Genomic DNA, 22,693 nt, shown 5'->3' on the forward strand with positions numbered 1-22,693 from the left:
ACGTAAAGACGACGGAGTTAAAAGGAGATTATCGGTGCCCGTATGACAGGGGTAGTATGCAGCTTTCAGGCGCCATGGGTTCTGTATGCTTCGAGAATATTCTTCAAAAATTTCATGCAAATGATCTTGCAGCACATACAGAAGGGCTTAGTATATTTTAGCTGAATTTTGTTACGAGAGAACGCAAGGCTTCTCGTTAACTGTCCTTTTATAAAAATAAAAATTAGTAGCACGGCTTTGAAATCAAATGATTTGGATTATTTTAGATAGCCCCCACATCACTGAATAAAGCAAATGACAGCGGAAATCCGCAAGGTCCAGCGAATTTCGTGGCAGAAGGAATCTCATCTTTCCGCAAGCGGCCCAAAACTACGAGGGTCTTAAAATGAAAACTTATCTCGCGCTGGAACCTGTAGGGGCTTTTCCGACAGTTTCTCCACAAAAACCCACCTCTGGAGCAAATAAAGTTTGTTTTCTCTCTCTCGGAACTTCGTGATAATGGCAGGTGAACGACAACTTTCGTTTCCGGATAATTCTTTGGCTAATCTCACAACTGTTACCTCTAAGAAAACTACAAAAAAAAAAGACATAATACTTTCACGTTGTATAGTGACGGTGAAGAACAGAGTAGCAAAACTGTGAATTACGAAAGGAACTATTCATTGGGCGAACCTGTGCCCACAAAATCAAGCGACACTCGAAGCACAACGATAGCGGCGAGCGCAGTCGGCGATCGTGTAAATCTGATCAGCGGATCAAGCGCGTCATCTTTTATACATGGCACATCGAAGGTTCCAGCGTAATCGCTGGTGCCCGCGTGCCTTCGAGAAAGTACTACACAATTCGCGTCACACGTATAATCAAGTTACACAAGGTTCGGTGACAACAGACAACGGATAGAACCATCCATAACATTCGAGAAACGGCCGACACATGCAGGCGCGTCTGACGCCGAATGATAACGTTTAACATTTGTTAGTGGGTGAAAAAGCGGTCACCGGAGAAAGTTAAGTAAGTGCACGTGTCAATACAATGTTTTCGGTATGTCTCGCCACAACCTTATGTGGCTAGCATTAGATAAGATACCCAAGCCAAGCAATCGGCGTAATCTACCCGCCGCGGTGGGCAAAGGAAATCTGCTGCTGAACATGAGATCGCGGGTTCGATTCTCGGCCGCGACAGCCGTGTTCTAAGCGCGTCTCGGCGCTACATTTCATGCTTTAAGATAGATCTTCGATACTCCGCTTGTCGCACCAGGCACGTGCCTGCACCGCGCAACTAACGGCGCCTACGTTCTATCCCAGCTAATTTTTGTTTATAGCGGTTTTTTCTATTTCTCAGACGTATTTAATGACAGCGGTTCAGTGCTAACGCTCGCGGTTGAACACTAACGCCCCAACGCAATGATGGCCAGTAATGTGGTCATCGCCTGTAAAACAAAACGAAATAGAGAAGTCGGCTTCTCCACGCAAACAGTTCTACTGTGGAGAAGCCCTATTTAGAGAGCCATGCACTAGCTAGGAGGTATTCGACACGCGGTAGAGGTTCACAAATGAGCATATACTTACTTTCGTTTCTGCTTAATTTACTTACTTTCCTGCCAATACACTGAAGGTATATGCATAATTCGAAACCACACCCTCGCAATAGGAATTGGTGGCGTAGAACCGAGGAAGAAATGACGCTATAATGCTATAATATTTCCGGAAGTAGGCGAATATCGACCGGTCATTGAAACACATTCTGCGAGTTTGCCATGTGCACGACAGCGCATTTTCAGAGGGAATAAATAACGCCTTAGGGTGGCGCCCTGGAAGTTATTCGGTTCTGCTGACTTGATTTTTTTTTATGTTTGTATCTCGCGCATGCCGGGTGGCATGCTCTGGTGCCATATCTTAGCGCATTTCTCTTGCCGAACTTTTCCATAGTCGAGGCGTCATTAATGCTCCCTTTAATTTCCAAGTGAAATATATTTAATGCACATGCTGGTGTCCTCAATATAACTTTTATTGCGCAAATGCTTCCACTTTCATTACTCCCTGCTTTTTCGGTAATGGAGTTGGCCTGAATAAACAAAGAAAAAAGTTGTATCGCATGAACAGGAAGAGGTGGCGAGTTTCCCATCCATTGCGGACAGGAAAGTGGGTTCCTTCGAAAACGTTTCCGCGAAGGAAATTGGCTGTGGGCAACGTGTACGGGGCTTTACTTGAGCGGCGACTCAAGAATGCGAAGAAAAAAGAAGTTGCAGTTAATTTAGGTGTCTCTTTCACTATACGCGTGTTCAATATTTCACTAGCACCGAAGCTTTCTAGAACGTTAATGGCAGACGTGCCTTTGGTGTCATGTCACATTCTGCGTGCGTGTTGTGAAGTGGGAACTCATCCCGGCTGCACGCAATTTATTTAAGTGTACTAATGCATTGATACTACTAGCGCATAAACAAAGTCGAGGCACAACGATTGAAGCGTTAGTTATCACATCTGAAACAAAATTGTGTCCTTTATGCGAGTTGAACGACAAGGCTTGGATCTAGGCCGTGATATTATAGCGATGCCTTCCACTAGATTCTATGCCACTCTTTTCATCCACTATTCACGGCCAGCTAATCCCATTGCTAACGCGGGAGAAGAGTTGCTCTGACCACTGACGAAGCACGAAACTAATGAAAAATAATAGAATTGGAAAAAGCATCACCACGATATCACGACCGAGCAGTCCGTTCAGCTATGCTGCAAATTATCCGAAGTTCAGTTGTTACGGTATTGCACACCTATGAAACTGTATTTCTGTGACATGTAGAGGGAACGAAAAAAATACAAGAAAGAGTTATGGGTTACATACATCGCACAGCCGCTACTACAGGTCTAGGCTTTCGTGGTCTATGGATAAAGTCTTAACTATTAAAGGGAGCGGCAAAAGCAGTACGCCATCGTTTCATTTTGAATGGACGGACTGCTCGGTCGTGATATCGTGGCGATGCTTTTTCCAACTCTATTACTTTCCACGCGTTTCGTGCTTCCTCAGTGGTGAAAGCAACACTCCTCCCGCTTTATCAATGGGATTAGCTGGCTGTGAATAGTGGATGATAAAAGTGGCATAGAACCGAGCGGAAGGCATCGCTACGAAGTCGCGGCCAAGATCTAAGGCTTGTCGTTCAGCTCGCATAAAGGACACAATTTTGTTTCGGATGCGATAAATAACGCTTCAAACATTGTACTTTGACTTTGTTTATGCACTAGTCGTATCAATTCATTCCAAGTGGATACGCCTGACAAGCTCACCGGCTACAATTCATAAATTGCAATATTTTGTTTTCTTTCTGGGGTTTTACGTGCCAAAACCAGTTCCGATTATGAGGCACGCCGTATAGTGGAGGGCTCCGGAATAATTTTGACCACCTGGGGTTTTTTAACGTGCACTAAAACCCAAGCGCACAGGCGTTTTTGCATATCGTCTCCATCGAAATGCGGCCGCCACGGCCGAGACTTGATCCCGCGACCTCATGCTCAGCAGCGCAACACCTTAGCTAGCTGAGCCACCGCGGCGGGTTATTGCAATATGTGTCGTAAAGTAATCAACTAAGAAGTTAATTAGTGAATTTTTGTTAATTAGTTGAATATGTGTTTCGATTTCTCATGCTGCTAATGCCTGCTTCATCGAATAACCCAGTCAAATAAGAATTATGCTACCTGCGACAGGCGATTTCTAAAAATTCTGCAAAACTTAAAAATGAGAACCCTGTATTAAGCCGTTAAATGACTAATTAACTGAACCTGCGTCCATACTCCTTAATTCAGTACTTCATTGGACAGGCCTTTTTTATTGTAAATGAAAATGTGAAATGAGAGTTCATCACCGTATAGAGTAGCAACGGATATTCTTTACTGCTTAAAGGATACATAGAATACGAAAAGGTAAAAATAAAAGAAAGCGAAGAAAAATAAGAATAATGCATACGCGCACAATTCACATGCAATTGTACGATGTATACACAGTATTTTTTGCGTTTGGAGCTATTGGTCAGAAAAGATTCTAAATATATATTTTTTTTAGTAAAATGGCTTGAACAGCCACGTTGTTGTCCGTGTAGGTGGAGCAACGATGCCCATACTTGCGATAAGTATCATAAGGTTATCTCGGCCCCCCCAGTCAGGCTGACATTTCGACGCGTTTTGGTGAACCCTGTGACTGATCTTAAAGCCCCCAAAAGCTTCATATATAAGAGCCGACGCAACTCGCGAGTAGTACAGAGTCTCTCGCTGGGGTGTCAATTCTCATGCGTGTTGGCTGTTCGGTTCGTTTAAGCTTTTCAAGGCATACTAACTAGGGCATAATCTTCAACCTCGCCTGTACTACGTCTTACCAAGCCTGTGCAGCGCAGCAGTTAAGGCTCGTGGCAACTAATTAGCGAAAATAAACGGTTGCGTGTGCGAGTAAAAAAAAAAAAAAGCAGTGTTCGCCCATTGTGTGACTACTACTGCGTCCGTGAAGCTTGCATTTTGTCGGCGTCACGCTAAGGGCGATCACAGGCCGAAAATGTAGGAGCCCCTCTCTCATTCTCTTTTGGGATTGGCTGAAACGACGCATAGCTTTCGTTGCCCTGCACGGAGTTGGTGAGATGGAGTGTAGAACGACAGCATGAGGGAAGCTTTCGTAGGGATATACAGGGTGTCCCAGCTAACTTTAGCCAAGCTCTACAAAACAACGAAAAAAAGTTTGAAAAAAACAACAACAACAAGAAAACACGGTGCACGATGCAATTATAAGACCTGCAGTGTTCGGTCGTCAGACCTCTGAAGACTGAACACCATAGGTCTTAAAATCGTGTCTTGCAGTGTTTGTTCAATCTTCTTGCTTTTTCGTTCAGAAGCTTGGCTAAAGTAAACTGGGGCACCACGTATATCCCCACGTAAGCTTCCCTCGTGTTGCCGTCCGTTGGGACACCTGATATAGAAAGAACACAGGCAAGATTCCAAGCGGAAACAATGCAAACAGCACCACGTGAACGAGGGGTAGCAAGAAGAAGCAACAGGCCCTGTGATTCAGACTCGAAGTCTTCAGAATGGTGCGCGTTAAAGTAGTCCTTTGCGAAGACGTCCGTCTGTCCCAGCGGAGGCCCTTTACCCTGATTTTTACTGACTAGTCAGTTGCAGAAAATTAGGTGGGCAAGATACACTGCCAAGAGGACAGTGTAATGTCAGTGATGGGACGCTGCGCGTATACAGTTTCCGTGCATACAGTTAAGAGCCAAGTGATGGTATTAGAGTCATGAGCCAAATAGCATACATACAGAAAGAACGCACACGTATTAACGAATTGGCGATGCCAGCAGCTATGCTCCGTGAGTCAGCGCTTCTACCAATGACGAATTTCTTTTCCTTTTGCTCACGCGTCGGTAGGCGGGGGAAGAATATTTTCCATAACCTTTTATGGCACATGCGTTCCGTGGGGGCGCGTGCCGTTATATATTCATCCACGAATAGTTGATTGCTCCGTTAAATACCCAAGGAAACAAAACCACACCTATAATTGCGCAGTGCGCATACGCGCGGAAATTGAAAATTGCGAATTCTGAAACTAATAAAGAGCGGCCACATGCGTCCTCCGCAGATGGGGCCGAGTGGTGGAATAGAATAGGAGAAACGGTTAAATAAAAGTCAGAACAAAGGGACTCGGCCACCTCAGGTAGGGTAGCAGTGGTGGAAGGTAGAGCCCGAAGGCCGTCGATCGAACTTCAATGACGGCAGCTCAGAGCAGGGGAAGGGACTAGGACCTTTGGTGCTTTCTGAGGCTCACGCGCTCCACCTTTGCGCTCTTCTTCGTGTGTCTCATTAACATTTCATCTCCGGCACTAGCGCACCTCGAGGTGGGGAGTTTTTTTTTTTTTTTCAATTTGCCGAGCATCTTCGGATTTTTCGCGGGAGTAGGGGATTATTCTCGCCAAGGGTGGGCGAGGAGCAGCAGCTGGCGGCGGGGCAGCGCAGATTTTGACGGCTGAGGTAGCGCGAAAGAAAGGGGAAAAAAAAAAGCGCCGAGAAAGTTTTAAAAACAGAAGATGGAGAAGAGCATTGTGAAAGGGAAGGGGAAAAATAACAACGGCATAAAAAGACGGCGGTTGGGAAGCGGTAATACGGAGAGAGAAAGCCGTCTATATGGCGACGCTGCTGGCAAAACGCCGCCGCCGCCGACCGAAGATGTGTGGTTTGGCGTTCCGCGTGAGCGCCGGAAAGGAAACGAACGGACCATTTGCAGCATTATAGAGAGAGCTCAGGGGAGGGTGGGTCATAACGTAGCCGAGCCGCAGACCGTCTGGTGGGCCTCCTGAGCAGCGATCCATATTCTCGCATAGCACGGTCGGCGCTTTTCCTGCTTTTTTTTTCTTTTTTTTTTTCTAGACACGTGCGCTTGTTGCTTGCCATATACGAGCGCGACGATCGCGGCGTCGGAAACGCGCTCGGGAGCGTGCCAGCGTAGTTTCCAGGCATGAAAAATGCATCGACGCCGTAGGCGACACTACAGGTCGCGCGGCTGGGCCTTGCTGTGCACGCTGGCCTTCCCTCTGCATTTTATTAATTATTAAAAGCACACGTCCAGACTGCCGCCCGAGTGCAGAGCTTGCGCAGTGCACGTAGCGGGAGAAATTCCTTGGCGAAGTCACATTTACAAAACCATGTCTTGATGGTAGAGGACTGAGTTCAGCTAGGTAGACTCCGCGCGCAAAGGTGGAACTAACCGATTCCTTTAAGCTGTCAAAAGATCCAGCAGAGAATAAAAGGTGGCAACACAGATACCATCCTCTGCGAACAGAATAGTAGTGCATCGCGATGCTGATATAATTGTCTTTGTAATGTTTGCCTTATTGCAACTTATGTGGGTGGATGTTCGAATGGGTTTTGTTCAGTTAAGACTGCGATAGAATGCAGCCTCAATGCTATAGGAGTTCTTATTTTTATTCGTCTCTGATTTCTGTTTTCTTATTCCCTCTCTGTCCCTCTTTTGAAACCTCGATAAATAAGTTTACTAAGTTGTGAACGTAGTTATTAATAAATTATTTTTAGTTTATTAGCAGATAATTACTCGCTAATAATCAGTCACTCCAGACGCGTGAACACAAAGTTCCATCACTCTACTCGAAGTCGACCCTCCATTGCCGACACGCCACTTCAGCCGTGATGCGACACAAAATTAAGAAATGTAATCTTTCCTAATACCTGCAACAATAATGTAAAGGCAGCGTTTGCATGGCGAACTTACTTGATTTGACTGTAAGGGTGTTTCGGCTCATAATAAAACTATTGATTCGTGTATGGAGCTTACCACTCTATAGCGCAACACCACTACTATGAGGGGCTTCGAAGTGGAGTGCTATGGATTAATTTTGACCACCTTCGATTCTACGTATAACGTGCACCTAGCGCTTGGCACACAAGCACTTTTGCACTCCGCTCCCATTTGGAATGTGGCCTTCGCGGTCGAACTCGTGACCTCGTGTTTAGTATAGGAGAACTCCATGGCCACTGAACTACCGTGCTGGGTGGATGTTGTATATAAGGATTTGTTGGTTGGTTAGGGGGTTATGGGTCATGGTTGAACGTCTTCCCGCGCAAAAAGATGAGGGACAAGACAACAAGGGGCAACACTGCCCCTGGCATACGACACAGTGTACATTGCTTTGCATTCAAGCTCCATCGTGAGCGGTGCCGGGTTGATCTCCTGGCAAACGTATAGCGCGTTACAGGCACCATGACCTCACTTCGAGGCCCACCTACTCTCTTTTGTTCACATATAACTTTTTTTAACCACTGACAGCGCTCGAATGGTTTGCATAGCAATAAAGGCCCGGAAATTTTTTTTGAAGTCAAGAGGCATTAATCAAAGAAATGTCAGCTAGGGGCCAAAAATAGCCGCGCGTGAAGACTTTCGTAGAACGCCGCATTGATTAAACATGCAAATTGGTTCTACGGAGTGATCTGAGAAGTGTAGGAACAGTCAACGTTTATTAGAGTGCGCTTAATTGTACGTTTTCTTTCGTTTCTTCGCCCGAGAGTTTCTTGCAGAGAACAATTTTCTGCCGACGACAGGACCTAAGATCGATTGACGGCGATGCATTGTTGGTCATACAGCCCGTAAAATTTAATATCACTAATTACTTTGTAAGGTTGCTCTTTCTTTTTCCTTTGCTCACGTGCCGCTTTTGACTACAGTGCCTCGTTTTTAGTGCCTCAGATATTATTAACCTGCTTTCCAATTTTTTTTTCATTGACTTGAAACCTTCTTTATATTAAAAAACTAGAAAAAATGAACGCTTAATTCTAATCATTAGTTTATTAGTAATTGATAATGGAGGGAGATATTTGATTATGAAGTAATAATTTGTTGAAAGTTTTGTCTTACCTCGTTTCCACGAAATATGGAAAGAATGACATTTATATTTATGGCATCTTATTCGGTTATTTTCTTCGATGTTAAGTGATCTAAATAAATTCGCAATGGAAACTACAGCCAAGCATTGGTGAGTACGCGCACAGTACTCACATGAAGTGCTCTCAGATGCTTCGAAAGCTAAGACTGTATAAAGAGACTCGCAAGGTCGCAGGCTGTTCTCCGTGGAGCTTAAGTGAAAGAATCGCTATGCCTGATAGCCTCGAGAAAGTTGCCAACCAGACCAGAGCCGAACTCGCACCTAATAGCATTCACTTTCGAGATACCGAGCTGGCTTTTTTACTTCGCAGTGGTCCAGTTACGTTCAAAGGATTCCCTCTATGAATATTCTTCCTGCCCCCCAGATTTAGTGAAAACTCATGCGGCTAACCGTAGGATTGCCTAATGTGAAAATGCTTGGGCGTGCTCGTGCTTCTAGCTGCGCGTACCTCTTGTACCTTGAAAGCGTACAGTACATGAAAAAGTACAAGGCACGCCCAGAGTTCTCACCGAACATCATGAATTATGGAAGAGGAAGTAATCGCTGGCATCACGTTAGGCGAAACACTATTCAAAGACAACAGCGTAAAATTTGTAGGAAATTACGAATATAGCAGCGGTTTTCCTGTCACGTCTACCCTGAGAGTAGAAGTTCGCAGAGCGCGCCATCGTGGTCTGCGCTAACATAATAAAGGTTTCCCCGCAATATACCTGAAAGCTCTCTGTAGCCTACAGCCAAACTTTCACTAAAGTTGTTCATGTGCTCGCTCCTACTTTTTTTCTGTTCTGTTTTGGCCGACACGCTATAGCCTCGCGATTTGTAGATTCGTGCGTGTGAACTTTTTAGTTTTTTTTTTCTTTTCAGCATTTGCCAGCAATAAAATTTGTGAAAAACTTAGCTCTCAGTTGATTCCTGCTTCATTTCCCCTCTATCGCGGAATGCTCACCCGTCTTTCGACTGCAGGCACATTTAACATGCCACATGAATCTAACATGAATCTATGCTGTCATGAAAAAAGGCAATACCCATGCAATGAGATTTTGAAATGGCACATTTAACATGCCAGGCTCGAAAGCCATGAATCTATGCTGTCATGAAAAAAAGGCAATACCCATGCAATGAAATTTTGAAATGGCACATTTAACATGCCAGGCTCGAAAGCCATGAATCTATGCTGTCATGAAAAAAGGCAATACCCACGCAATGAGATTTTCAATTGCGCCCTTCGGTCACGGTGTACGCATTTATATGTAGACTACACTTCTTTTTGCCAATTCTATCCTGTAGTCACGAGAACAAACAAACAAAAAAAAAAGAAAAAGTAAAAAGAAAACAAAACATAACAATTGATCTGCACGTCAATTAAACCCTATACCCTATAGCTACACACGACCATTTTACTAAAGGCATTGCAATGTTTGACGTGATGTTCGACACGTCGTGCCAGTCAGCAGCATTGAAGAAATTGTTTTTTTTTTCCTTTCTCGGTGATGCCTGTAGCCACTTGTGTGGTTTGAGCAGTTGAGTTAAATATTTTCATTAAAGAAAGCGCTACATGAGTGACTGAACAATAAATCAAAACGCAATTACTCTTTAATTGCGAAGACTCATTAGACAAAATACGAGTGATCATCTTACGGTCTTGAATTTCTTTCATGTAGTCTGCGGTACCTTCGAATAAAATTATGTAACACTTACACATTCATTGATTGTATGTCGTAATTCGTGACAGAAGGGGATAACAAAAAGTGGCAGCCTTGGTGATCGAATTTATTTCAGGCTATCACTGGGTAACCACGCTATCTATAACAGTTCTTAGGTTAGAGTTGAGGTGTCAATTTTGTCAACGTTATAATGCCAGCGTGGGCGTACTGCATACCCACACATTGAGTAAAAGAAAGAAGCTAGAAGGCCGTAAACATGTTAGGAAGGAAATGTGAAGTGAAAAACAGAATCGTATGTGGGTGGTCTCACAAAATCTTGCCAACGTTTCAGATATGCAGGCGGTACCACCTGTTGATACTTGTTAGCGACGTGATTCTCGTGAGTTTTGTTCAAGTTTAATTCGCCTTACCTGTCCTGCACATTAGAACATGAACAAGTACCGATCAAAGAATGATTTAAGAATACACGGAATGGCCAACAAGAGGACAAAGAAATGCGTACTCCCACATAAATTTATCGATGAAGTCAGCACGCTTCTATAAAGTACGAGTCGAAAGTACCATGCAGCCACCAAAACTCAGGTGCGAAGATTCATATATGTATGACTAGCAAGGGCCAATTCTGTATAAGGCTTCCTCTTTATTTTTTTCCCAGAAATTTACTGGAAGGCTCGGATTCGTTTTCCTCCTTTTTCGCCGTCCCGTGTACTCCACACATTTACAATAATAGCTTCATTACCTCTCTTAGGTTTCAGTTATGTTCCAAGTAACAACGTCCTGAATGCTGTTTTTTTTTCTCTCTCTCTCTCATTTGCTTAGACACTCTAATGCTTATAGGATGGGTAGAAGGCGAACCAGCCTAAAATGTTGCTAAAATAGCGATGTCTAGGCACAGTTCATTTTTCACGGACAAACTTCCCCGCTTGATTCCCCAATTGTGCGCAGCATTACTGATATTACTGACTCTGCCAACAAAATTTTATCACGTGGGGTATCTCTCCTTGCTCAATAGATACCTTGGCACGTAGGGATCGCCGGAAATGAAGAGGCTGATCGACTGGCTTCAACTTGCACTCATAACGACTGTGCTTGCCCTGAAATTTTGTGCAAGCTTGATGACGCTCGTCTGCTGATTCGTCGCCACCTACTCAAGCAGCATCCAGACCAGCGCGTCGCAAATGGAACGTTCTCGCCGCGTGTTCGCGGTCGAGGCTTGCCTCGTCGCGCTAGAGTGCAACTATACTTAAGCTAAGGGTTGGCTGTGTTAACGTGCACGAACGTTTATACAGACAAGGACGTGTGACCAGTCCATCGTGTGCGTCTTGCGGTGGCTGCGAGACACTTCAGCACCTGATATTGGAATGTTCCGCTTTCAGTGCGCAACACATATCGCTAGTGAGGGACTACCATCTCCTTGGCCAGTGGTGTACGACTCTAGATGAATGTTTATACCCCAGTGGTTGTACGTCTCGACGTGATCAAGCTCATCGTGCTCTCCTTACTTTTCTAGAAGCAACTGACTTACGGGCACGTTTGTAACCTAGCAACCATTTATTTTATTTTACATTCTTTAGTAGCGTGACCTGCAGGGACGGGCCCTACTGTGTGTTCTACTTTGTTCTTTGAGATTTGTCATCTCGCTCATTCTTTCCTCCTTCCTCCCCTCCTTCCTATCTTTCCTTTCTCTCGTCCTTTCCGAAGAGTAGGCAGGCGTTGTGCCCCTTCTGGTGGCAGTTGTCAGCCTTGCTTCTCGCTTTCTCTTTCCTGTGTATATGTTTACAAATCAAATAATAATAATAATTCCCCGCTTACCAGGCCGACATGTTTTGAACACCGCCGGGCATGCATTGGTGCGTGTCCCTTTGGCGGCAAATATCCACCAAGCATTTATTTTACGACGGTATCGTGCAGCGCTGCATATTGAGACGCTAGCCGTCTAACTACATAACTGTGAATCTTCTTTCAGAAGATTCACATGCTATACGAATTCATAATTACAAGCCAGCAAGACAAACGCGCAGTTTCCATTCTCTATGCGCAGTAAAAAATTGCTCCCAACGCCTCTCCTCCGTACAAACTCTACCTTCAGTTCTTGAAAATTTCGTTTCTTAAACTGAACGCATTCGCTTACTGCTTGGGCCGTGTATGTTGTCTGGTGCCCCGAAGATATTCGAACCTGGCCGAATTGAAAGGAAAGACAGTTCACTGATGTTAATCAAAAAGAAGAGCAAGGAATAGACACAATTCCCCATGCCTTTAATATCAAAACATTCCTAAAAAAAGGAAGGAAAGATGGAGAGAGATAGGATAAGGAGTACAGAGGAAAATGGAGATGAAGGAGGTAAGTATACATAACGCCCAGCATCTAGCTGATAGGCGGCCGTTGTATAAAAGAAAGTAAAATGCGTCTGCAGTTGCTCGAGTGCAAGCGATTTGCGAGTCGGTCCATCAGAGCATATCTATCTGACAGGCAGGCAGGCAGGCTGAAGAGTCTAGCACATAGAACACAAAGCTGCGATCACTCCTGTAAATAGACTGAGACGGGAGAGCAGGCTCGACTGTCTAGAACGCTCGTCTGGTGTCGCGGAGCTGCCGCGAAAACTGAAAGAGAGAGAGAAAAGGCGCAGAGCAGGACGACAGCGGGGAAATGGAATTTGGGTTATTTTAACAGGGTGAGTATTTTTGGATAACCACCTGTGCCAGCGGCAAACTTACGTCCGTCCGTTTTTCGGCACCCGTTTTTAGAGCACCCATGACGGAAACAGTATTCTGTGTCGCCGACGGAAGTTCCACTGAACTTCAGTAGAAGGGTCGTCAAAGTATCGAAATAATCAGCATACGCACTGGCTTGTTTGCATTCATTTGTGTTACATTACAAAGGCGTGAATGATTGAGTTCTGGGTAGCATTGTACCTCTTTATATCGCGTGTACGTAGAATAGGTTGACTTGCATCCTGACAGACTGGTTGGGATCAACATTCATTTCGTTTGGTTTGGTTCAATTAGCAGGGAAACTTGGGCATGTTGGTGGAAGTTCATGCTTGTTCATACTTGTTCAACCCACACCATAATGAAGACATTAAGGTAAGTTCCCACACGAGCGCTGTGTGTGAACCTATCCTCTTCGTTACCGTCTTTGTTAGCGCTCTTTTTTGTCACCCATGTTTTATTTAAAAAAAAAAACTCACTTGCACTTCTAGCTAACGCTACCAGAACAACTGCAAAGAGATTAGTTATCGCAAGAAAGTAAGAAAACAAAGCAACGAGTGAAAAAAGAAGGTCTAAATAAATATACAAACTACAACAGCATGCAAAAGTGCCAGTGACAGTGTATAGGTGAGCAATACCTGGTGCCGCGAATGCATGTTCATAGAACGCTCATTAGAACGTTTTTCATAGTAATTAACAATCTATTTTTCAAGGACTGAAACACGCCTTAATCCATATTTAGTCCGAAATGACAATGAGTGGTGACCCGCGCTTACAGATAATTAAATAGCTGCCTCCTTTGCTATGCATAGAGAAGACAGTCGAACAAACTTGAGTTAACTTTTCAAATGTTTCATTACAGGCACGTGATGCAGAGCTTGCACGACGTACTTTAAAAAGAGGGAATATTTTGCAGGCTATATTTCGCGACGTAAGGAATGAAACAAGTCTTTAAAAACTCACAGCAAGCTAATATTCATGGAGAACCGGAACCCATGGTATTACGACATATATTATTAATATTCTTGCCACTTCACGTATAATGCCGGTGATCACCTTTCCGCATCAAGTTTCTGCGAAATTTTCAAACGCGGGCGGCCTCATTGAGAACAAACTAGCGTTCATTTACGCCCACTGAAGTGTGCTCTCATTACCGGAAGCTCCTGCAGCGTGACCGAAAGCTTTACACTATATTAGCAACAATTTTAGGCGTGCAGTTTTGCCCTCATATTGCACAGCAGCTCGAATACAAGTCTTGAAAATCCGCGCACTATCCATTTCTCTGAAGAATTATGTGGTTGCAACAAACTTTGTCAGTGCCACCATCACTTACGGTTTAAAGTTTGAACATGCGGCGGCCTTCTAATACTTGAATGATAAAAGTGCGCGCAGAACTGTTTTCAACGCGCGAACTATCAGTGCACGCATGTTTCGGTCCGGCACACTTGGTGGGTAGTTCAAACATTATAACTTGCCCGGGGATTGTAGAAGCTACTTTGCCCTGTTGATTCATTTCCCATATGTGCAATAGTGTCTGTATAGCTGTATAGTCGGTAGCATTTCATCTCTCAATGTTGACGAATGAGAATTTGACACTGATGTCCGGCTTGTTGCGAATTCAATCTGGGGCCTAACTGAAACATCGTAGACAGAGGACGGAAGGACGAAACAGAGGACATGCCCAGATTTCTTATGTATGCCTTGCTTTCATCTCGTTTTTGCGCTGTTCCAGTCGTGTTGCAAAACCGAATAACACGAGTCCACTGGTTCGATTCCCAGCCGTGACGGCCGCAATTCGATGGGAGTGAAATGGTGTAAATACTGTAGTGGTCCTTGGATATACTACACGCTCACACATGCACGCACACGCGGATATACGAAGTCTATCCCCAGCTTTCATGCGCGGATTCCGCTAAAATGGCAGATGCCATTACTGCGCCACTCCCTCGCTCTGTCCACCCGAAAGGACGCGGTTGACCTCTAGTAAGAAGCCCTTCTGTCTCGTATGTGTATGTTTAAGCACCCTTAGGTGATCTAAATTGATCCGATGCTCCCCACTATACGGTCTCCCTCATAGCCCCAGTGTGCGGTTTCGGGACGTTAAACCCCACAATTTAAAGTTCAACAGAACAGAACTTGACGTTTCGCAAGGTGGCAGTATGTGTGATAAAACGCCCGAAAGCGGGTGACGTTCGGCTGGCGTCACCTTCGCAGCTCGAAGACAAACTCGAAAACTTCTTGCGGTCACTACAGGGTTTGTACACAAGTGGTTAGCAGGAGCTCTGTGTTTGTTCAAGGCGGTCGGAAGCAGGAGTCGCCATGCTCCACACTAAGTGGCCGCGTGTTGTAACGCCGAGTAATCGACAACTTGTTGTCAACACTACACCACCGTAGTGCATAGAAGACTACACTACACCACCGCAGTGCATAGAAGTTCATCCTATTCGATATGACAGCGAACCGTGAGACAACATTAGCGAAAGTGGTCGGTCAATGGTCAAGATTTTTCTATGACCGAAAAGCATTGGGAATCCGGCCCCTCGTGTCCAAGTAGCTTACTTTCTTTGTTCGCCATTTTATGTAGCGTTTCAATTTTTTTAACAGCGAAGCTGTTTAAGCCAGCCGTAATTTGTGGTTCGTATCAAGAAACTGTCATCATCAATGAAGGAAAAACTAAAAGAAAATGAACTATCTTGCCGAGGCGGGATTTGGACCCGCGTACCCACTGTCCTAAGGCGAGCATCGTAACCAGTAGGCTATACAGCCACGCTTGCAGAACATGCATTTATGGGAACCATATGATAGTGTTCGAGGGTCGTTGTCTCGTCCACAGCTGGCGCGTTCGCACGCGCTCGTGCCAATGCTCTTCGAGGTGAAGAAGAGGTTTTGAGCGCTATGCTCGAGAGAGAGAAAGAAAATGAGAGCGAGAGAGAGAGAGACGCATCCACGGAGCGGGTCTGCTGGAACCCATTGTCGGCATTGCAACGCGGCGGAACGCGGTGTCGGTGTTGCAAGCTGCGCTAAGCAACGCGCAGTGACGGCCGTAAGTCCAAGATGGGCGAAAATACATTATCATTATCATGAATAATAAGATAAAAAGCACGCGCGCACTTCCGGAAAATGCTGGGCTACGATCGCCCAGCTTCGCTGTTTCAAGCCTTGTGCGGCCGAGTGCAAGGTTTTTATTTTATTTAGGAGTTCACAAAAAACGTAGTCATCACTAAACGTTATCGAATGTGAAAAATCACGTGCGATGCCATCCTTAATTGACAAGCACGTTACAGAAGAGATACACGCAGTAAAAGTCTTATAACAAAACCACTAGCGAACCAACAATTGAAATAACGATGAGTGCTATAGTATTGTCAGCTGGTAGCAGATGAAAGCACAAATCGCGCTATGCGCGGAGGTAATGGAGACTGTAGCGTGTTGAGCCGCTGAGCGAAACCGGTTGCTTGCCGCCCTCAAGCGACAACTGTTCGTCGGGATGTACATTGCAAAATACACGCACGTACGCACGCACGCACACACGCACACACGCACACACACACACACACACACACACACACACACACACACACACACACACACACACACACACACACACACACACACACACACACACACACACGCGCGCGCGCGCGCGCACGCACGCACGCACGTAGTGAGTAAAATATGCACAGACGTTCAGGATCGAACTTGGGTATCTGGGCGATCGTTAGCGTGTGGCGGGCCCTCCACTCTGGTCGAGAGCCGTGGTTTTCGATTCTGCTGCCAAGCAGGGACTTCGTGAAGCTCTCCCAGCGAACTAAAATCAAAACGACAATCAACACCCCCGCGCCCGCATGAGACCCTATCTTCCCGGTTCGTGCGTTCGTCCTGCGCCTATGGGTGGAGTAGTCAGCCTGTGTTCTATGTGATCCATGTGTTCTTTTGATTTATTCGCATTTGGAGAGCTTACACAGAACACTATCACTCTCAATCTGGATCCATGTTTGCGCCGTTTTCTTGTGAAATGGTAACTGAGTGAATGCGCGCTTAGATGCCATGTGTTCCGTACTTTCGATTGAAAGAATAAAAGAGTGCATTTCCTTTGTCTTTTTTTTTGTTTTTCACATCTTCGCTGAATTAATTTCACTTCCAAGATCACACAACAGGTTTTAACGAGAATTATTCAACGGCTCAGATTATTAAGCAGCATTAACCTTGCGGCAAAGCAGCTCAGGACACGGTGCAAAGTAACTCTCACCCCCCTGTCCGTGTATGTTGCCATCAGAGGTGGATACAAAGTGCACTTAGAACTACCACGATTGCGGAACTACGGGAACACCAAGAAAAATAAATAAATAAATAAAAGATTGCCATGCAGAAGAAAAAAATCAGGAGCATTTTCTTTTTGGTTTGGCGCGGACCTTCTTCGGGGATGTTCAATTAACGGCAAGGAGAACACCAGAGCAGTCTTGTCTTTGCCAAATTCCCTCATTTTGGAAGGAGAAAGACAATTTTATCAATTTGGTTTAGCTGTACGACATGCATCGATTTTATTGTGTTTCTCTCTTTTTGCGGAACCCTTACAGGGTCACCACGATGCAGCGTCCCAAATTAAGTACTATGCAGGTACCTAACGTTCTCATTTCCGTGCAACACCATCAAAAATGGAATTCAATTTCGCGCGATAACATGTAGTCTATGTAAGTTTCGTCTCTTCTATGAAAATTTCCAAGAGTGCAAAATGACTGTCTTTCTGCATTGTTGGTTGTTCATACCCCTGAATATTCGAAATGTTTTTCGTAAATAAGTTCCTCTGTTTTATTTAATAATTTGTCCCAAATAAATTGAAACTTGTCTGTCTCGCGCCAAACGAGCACCTGAAAATTATGGGGTTTGTGGCTTCGCTGCTATACTTTTCGGTCGTGTGGCAAATGAAACTATTTTGCAGATCTGAGGACCATTTTCTGGTGTGCACCAATTGCTACGACAGCAGCATCTGATCGATCTGATCACGTCCGATCATAGCGAGTGGCAAACGCAGCCACGGTCACATGAAAAGAGATATTTCATGTATGCATGCGAGCTGAAATAAACATCTAATGAGGTATACTAAACGTCTTAGTAACGAGTAGAACGAAATATGTTGCTACGCAATATATATATATATATATATATATATATTCGGCCACAAATTGACGACGTAATAGACTGCCTACATTCTGCCTCCTACTTTTCGTTCCTCGATCTGCCTTCAGGCTATTGGCAGATACCTCAGGATCCCGTCGACAAAGAGAAGACCTCCTTTGTTACGCCGGATGGTTTATTCGAATTTAACGTTATGCCATTCGGGCTCTGCAATGCGCCCGCAACGTTCGAGAGATTCATGGACACAATTCTCCGCGGTATAAAGTGGGAATATGTCTTTGCTACCTGGATGATGTTATTTTCGGCCGCACTTTTGAGGAGCATAATGAGCGCCTTAGCCTGGTTCTGAAATGCATGGAGAAAGCAGATTTGATTCTTAACTCTGGAAAGTGTAGGTTTGGGGAGCGACAGACTTTGGTTCTCGGTCAGACCTGACCCCCGCAAGATTGAAGCAGTCAGTGCCTTCCAGCCTCCGCAGTCAGCGCGGGAACTGCGCAGTTTCCTGGGACTCTGTGCTTATTTCCGTCGTTTTGTCCCAAAATTCGCCGACGTTGTGCACCCGTTCACGCGTCTGTTGCAAAAGGATGTAGCCTTCGAATGGACACCAGAATGTGTGTCATCGTTCCGTCAACTTAAATTCTTGCTTACGTCAGACCCCATCCTGCGTCATTTTGATCCGTGTTCCCCTACCGAAGTTCATACTGACGCCAGCGGAATAGGCATTGGAGCGGTACTTGTTCAACGGCGAAACGACGCCGAACACGTTGTTGCCTATGCTAGTCGTAGCATAAGCAATGCTGAGCGAAACTACACAGTCACTGAGCAGGAATGCCTTGCAGCTGTTTTTACTGTTCAGAAGTTTCGCTGTTATATCTATGGTCGCCCATTCAGCATAGTCACTGATCACCATTCATTATGCTGGTTGGTCAGCCTTCGGGATCTATCTGGTCGTCTAGCACGGTGGGCCTTGCGACTACAAGAGTACGACTTTGTCGTGAAATACCGAAGCGGCCGCCGGCTTGCTGACGCCGACTGTCCTTCCCGCTTACCACTGCCAACGGCAAATTCTGAAGAAGACACTTTCGATGACTGTCTGGCCGCTATTGCACCTGAATTTCCGGACGTGACCATCTTCCAGGAGGATCAACGCAACGACGTCAATCTGGAACCTCTTTTTGTGATGGCCCTGAATCCGAAAGCCAGTGGTGGTTTTTCCATACGTGATAGCTTGTTATATAAAACTGTAAGTGGCGCCCGCTTTCTTCTTGTAGTCCCGGAGAGTCTCCGTAGTGCTGTTCTACATGCCATGCATGATGATCCAACATCAGGTCATCTTGTATTCGCCCGTACGCTACAGCGTGTACAAGAGCGATTTTACTGGCCTCACATGCGTCAAACAACAAAGCAATATGTGGCTAGTTGTGAACAATGCCAACGGCGGAAATGACCTTCAACCACTCCACCAGGTCTTCTGCAGCCGTTGATTCCCCCTCACGCACCTTTTGAGCCAGTTGGCGTGGACCTCCTGGGCCCATTCCCACGGTCATTGAATAGCAATCGATGGATCATCGTTTGTGTAGACCACCTTACACGCTACACAGAGACCGCAGCAGTGCCATCATCTACCGCTGTTTGCGTCGCTGCTTTCTTGTTCAATATGTCGTCCTACGCCATGGCCCACCTCGCGTGATAATAAGTGATCGCGGTCGTCAATTCGTGGCCGACGCTGTTGAAGAGCTGCTTCGGCTATGTGGAACACAATTTCGTCACTCGACGCCGTACCGTCCGCAAACCAACGGTCTTGTTGAACGCACCAATCGAACTTTGACGAACATGCTATTCATGTATGTGTCCTCTAACCACAAGAACTGGGATGATGTGTTGCCATTCATAACATACGCCTACAACACTGCGAAGCATGAGACAACGAATTACAGCCCTTTCTATCTGATTTATGCTCGATCGCAGCGGAGCTTCCTCGACACGATTCTGCCGTTTTCTCTGGACGCTGAGGATTCCGTCGCCAAGACACTTTGCCTCGCCGAGGAAGCCGCACATTGACATCGCAAAACCGCTCGAAGGATCGGTACGATAGATTCCATCAAGCCATTTATTTTGAAAAAGGTGACCTAGTGCTGCTATGGACCCCACAACGCAAGCGTGGCTTGTGCAGCAAGTTCTTGTCACATTACGTGGGCCCGTTCGTTGTTTTAGATCGCCTGAGCGACCTTACTTACGCGGTTGCACGGGTTTTGTCTTCAGATAGGCGTTCCAAGAAAACCCAGCTGGCTCATGTTGCCCGCCTTAAGCGCTACTATCCCGCCGAAGAACAGTGGCTCTCCCAGTGGGCTTCGTCTGCGAAAGGCGGATTGTAACGTGGCAAAGAGGAGATAGAAGAGGAGGAGAACGAAGAACTCAGCAGCAGCCACGGCTACATTTTCTGTGGCGACATCGTGGCAACCTCTCATCCATCCTAGTCTTCACCTGTCAATAAACATCCATCATCCGTAACAATATATATAAATTATTGCTAGTTCTTCTCTGAAACGTCATTCACTCAAGATTTTAAAACCGCCATAAAACAATCCGCCTTTGGAGACGTATCTAGTGAGACAAATTTACCTTCAAAGGGTAATATAAAGTATAAGAGTAATTATAAACTTTCCGTGTCTCGCACGGACCGACATTTCTCTCCGTTCACGCGTTGTACGTCGGCACGACACTTAAACGCCATAGTTTTCCTTGCCCCTCACGTATAGCGAACAAACCACACGTTCACTTATCCCTTTTACTCTAAAGCAATTCCCTCCCCTCTGTTCGCATTAGCTTCTGATAACCTTTAAATGTCAGACATTTCTTCGTCTATTCTTAGCCAGGTCCAAACGTGTGGCTGTATAAGGGCATAGTTTGTCGCTGATGCGCGTGCAGCCCCATGCAAGCTCCAGCTCGCTGGCCGCTACTGGCTCGGCTCCTCCTTGCTCAACGCGCATGCGCTCGCACACCGCTACTGGCTTGGTGCCTCCTTCTCCAATTGCCGGTACGGCTGCGCACGTCGCAAATAGACACGGCTCGATTGCTCTAGCTGCGCTATGTTGCGCGTAGGTCTCTACTTGCACATACAACAATGGGCGCTCGAAGTATCCAGCGGAAGAGGAACGTAAGAGTGAAAATACTCTGAAGAGACTACAGAGGTGTGCGATGCCTACCGAAGCGGCGAGGCAGGAGGCGTAGCGACGGGCCGACAAGATACGTGCGGCCGAATAACAGCGGCACGCCAATCGAACGGCCGCTGAGCAGGCCGCCGAGACGAAGCGGCGCTGATTGTACGACCGCCACTTGCGGGACGCAAGACGCGTACTTTCAAATGCACTTTGTCGAACACGAATTTGATGCGACGTATAGCGTCTGCAACCGCCTCTGCTTCCGATCGTACGTCGTCAGGGTGTCGTGGCCCGTTTATGAAGGGGTCCTCGGGCCAGAGTTTCCGCGGGAGGACGTGAGTTCGTTCGAGCTTTGCGCCACGTGTAGTGGAGAAATGCTTCCCATTGACTTAGATAATCGTTGAGGATGATTTCTGCCTTAATTTTTTACCATTCCAATATTTAATCTTTTACTTAATTTAGAAGGATTACTGGCTTCGCTAAACGGGGGTGCTGGTTATGCGCCCCTGTTATGCGATGGCTCCTCACTTTTTCTTTTGTTGAAGACTTATCGCCATGCAACGTTCTTGGAAGCACAACCCTACATTAGGAAGAGAGCGAACAATCTTCCGAATCAATTGTTATTTAAGCGAGTTGCGCAAGGCAGTCGTATATGATAGTCGTGTGTATTGCACGCGCGTGAATATGATAGGTGAAAGTAATTGATGTACCATGACAATGCACTTCATACTACGCTCTTGATAACGCCATTTGCTGGGACATTTAACCTACAACAAAAATGTTTCTCCGAAGATTCGAAAAGCTACGCTTCAATAACTGAAGACTCCATCCCCTCGCCAGCTCTGACCGCTATGGTTACGGACGTCAGTTGCCTTATAAGCGGGAACTCATGCTGTTGCAGAGGCGAGACCAGTGAGATATACCCAGAGCGCCTGTACGCGATAGTACTTCCTTGTGGAAACGGACAGACTTCTCTGCGCGTCAAAAGTTGCGCACACAACATTGAGCAAAGCATGACGACTCGCTTAGAGCGGTTCTGAAGCACACCTCCAGCTTGGTGAAAAACACATTCCGCGGTTAGCATACGCTGCTGTAAACATCTCAGCTAATTTGTGCCCTCGTGCGCGGCTTGTGGGGCTCACAAGCAGAGTGTGAAGTAACCTATTTCTCAGTTGCTCTCTTTTAATGCGTTAGGAAAAATCTGTGATGTGTTAGCCGTAAATGCGAGAGAAATGCGTTAGCATTACATGGCAGCTCTTTGAGGTCCCGGATCACCACGTTCACCATATTGCAAAGTGTTCCCCACTCTACCATGTGACCGGCTTCCAACACTTCAGACACATACACTATTTTCCACTTTGGCACTGGTAATGCTCACGCAATAAAAGAAGAACGCAAGCGCGCTCATGGCAACAATAACGCGAGACATACTTCCTAAGACAACGGCACTGCAAGCCACCGAAATTATTTTCTCGCTTTCACCTTGCTTTTTTCCATGCAGAAGCAACCCAGATGTTGCATTTACCAAACAACTCTGTTCACGGAGCAGTAAGTTCACTTGCTGAAAGGGGTTCAGCGTTACTTTTATACGATTCGCGAGA

General features: G+C 45.8%; 1 protein-coding gene across 1 annotated transcript in view; it reads left to right on the forward strand.

Moving 5' to 3' along the window:
* LOC119436305 (tachykinin-like peptides receptor 99D) overlaps positions 1 to 22,693 on the forward strand; it is a 729,947-nt gene that overhangs the window by 175,594 nt on the left and 531,660 nt on the right. The window lies entirely within an intron of this gene.

This window comes from Dermacentor silvarum, chromosome 1 (genome assembly GCF_013339745.2).
Source record: "Dermacentor silvarum isolate Dsil-2018 chromosome 1, BIME_Dsil_1.4, whole genome shotgun sequence".
Lineage (NCBI taxonomy): Eukaryota > Metazoa > Arthropoda > Arachnida > Ixodida > Ixodidae > Dermacentor > Dermacentor silvarum.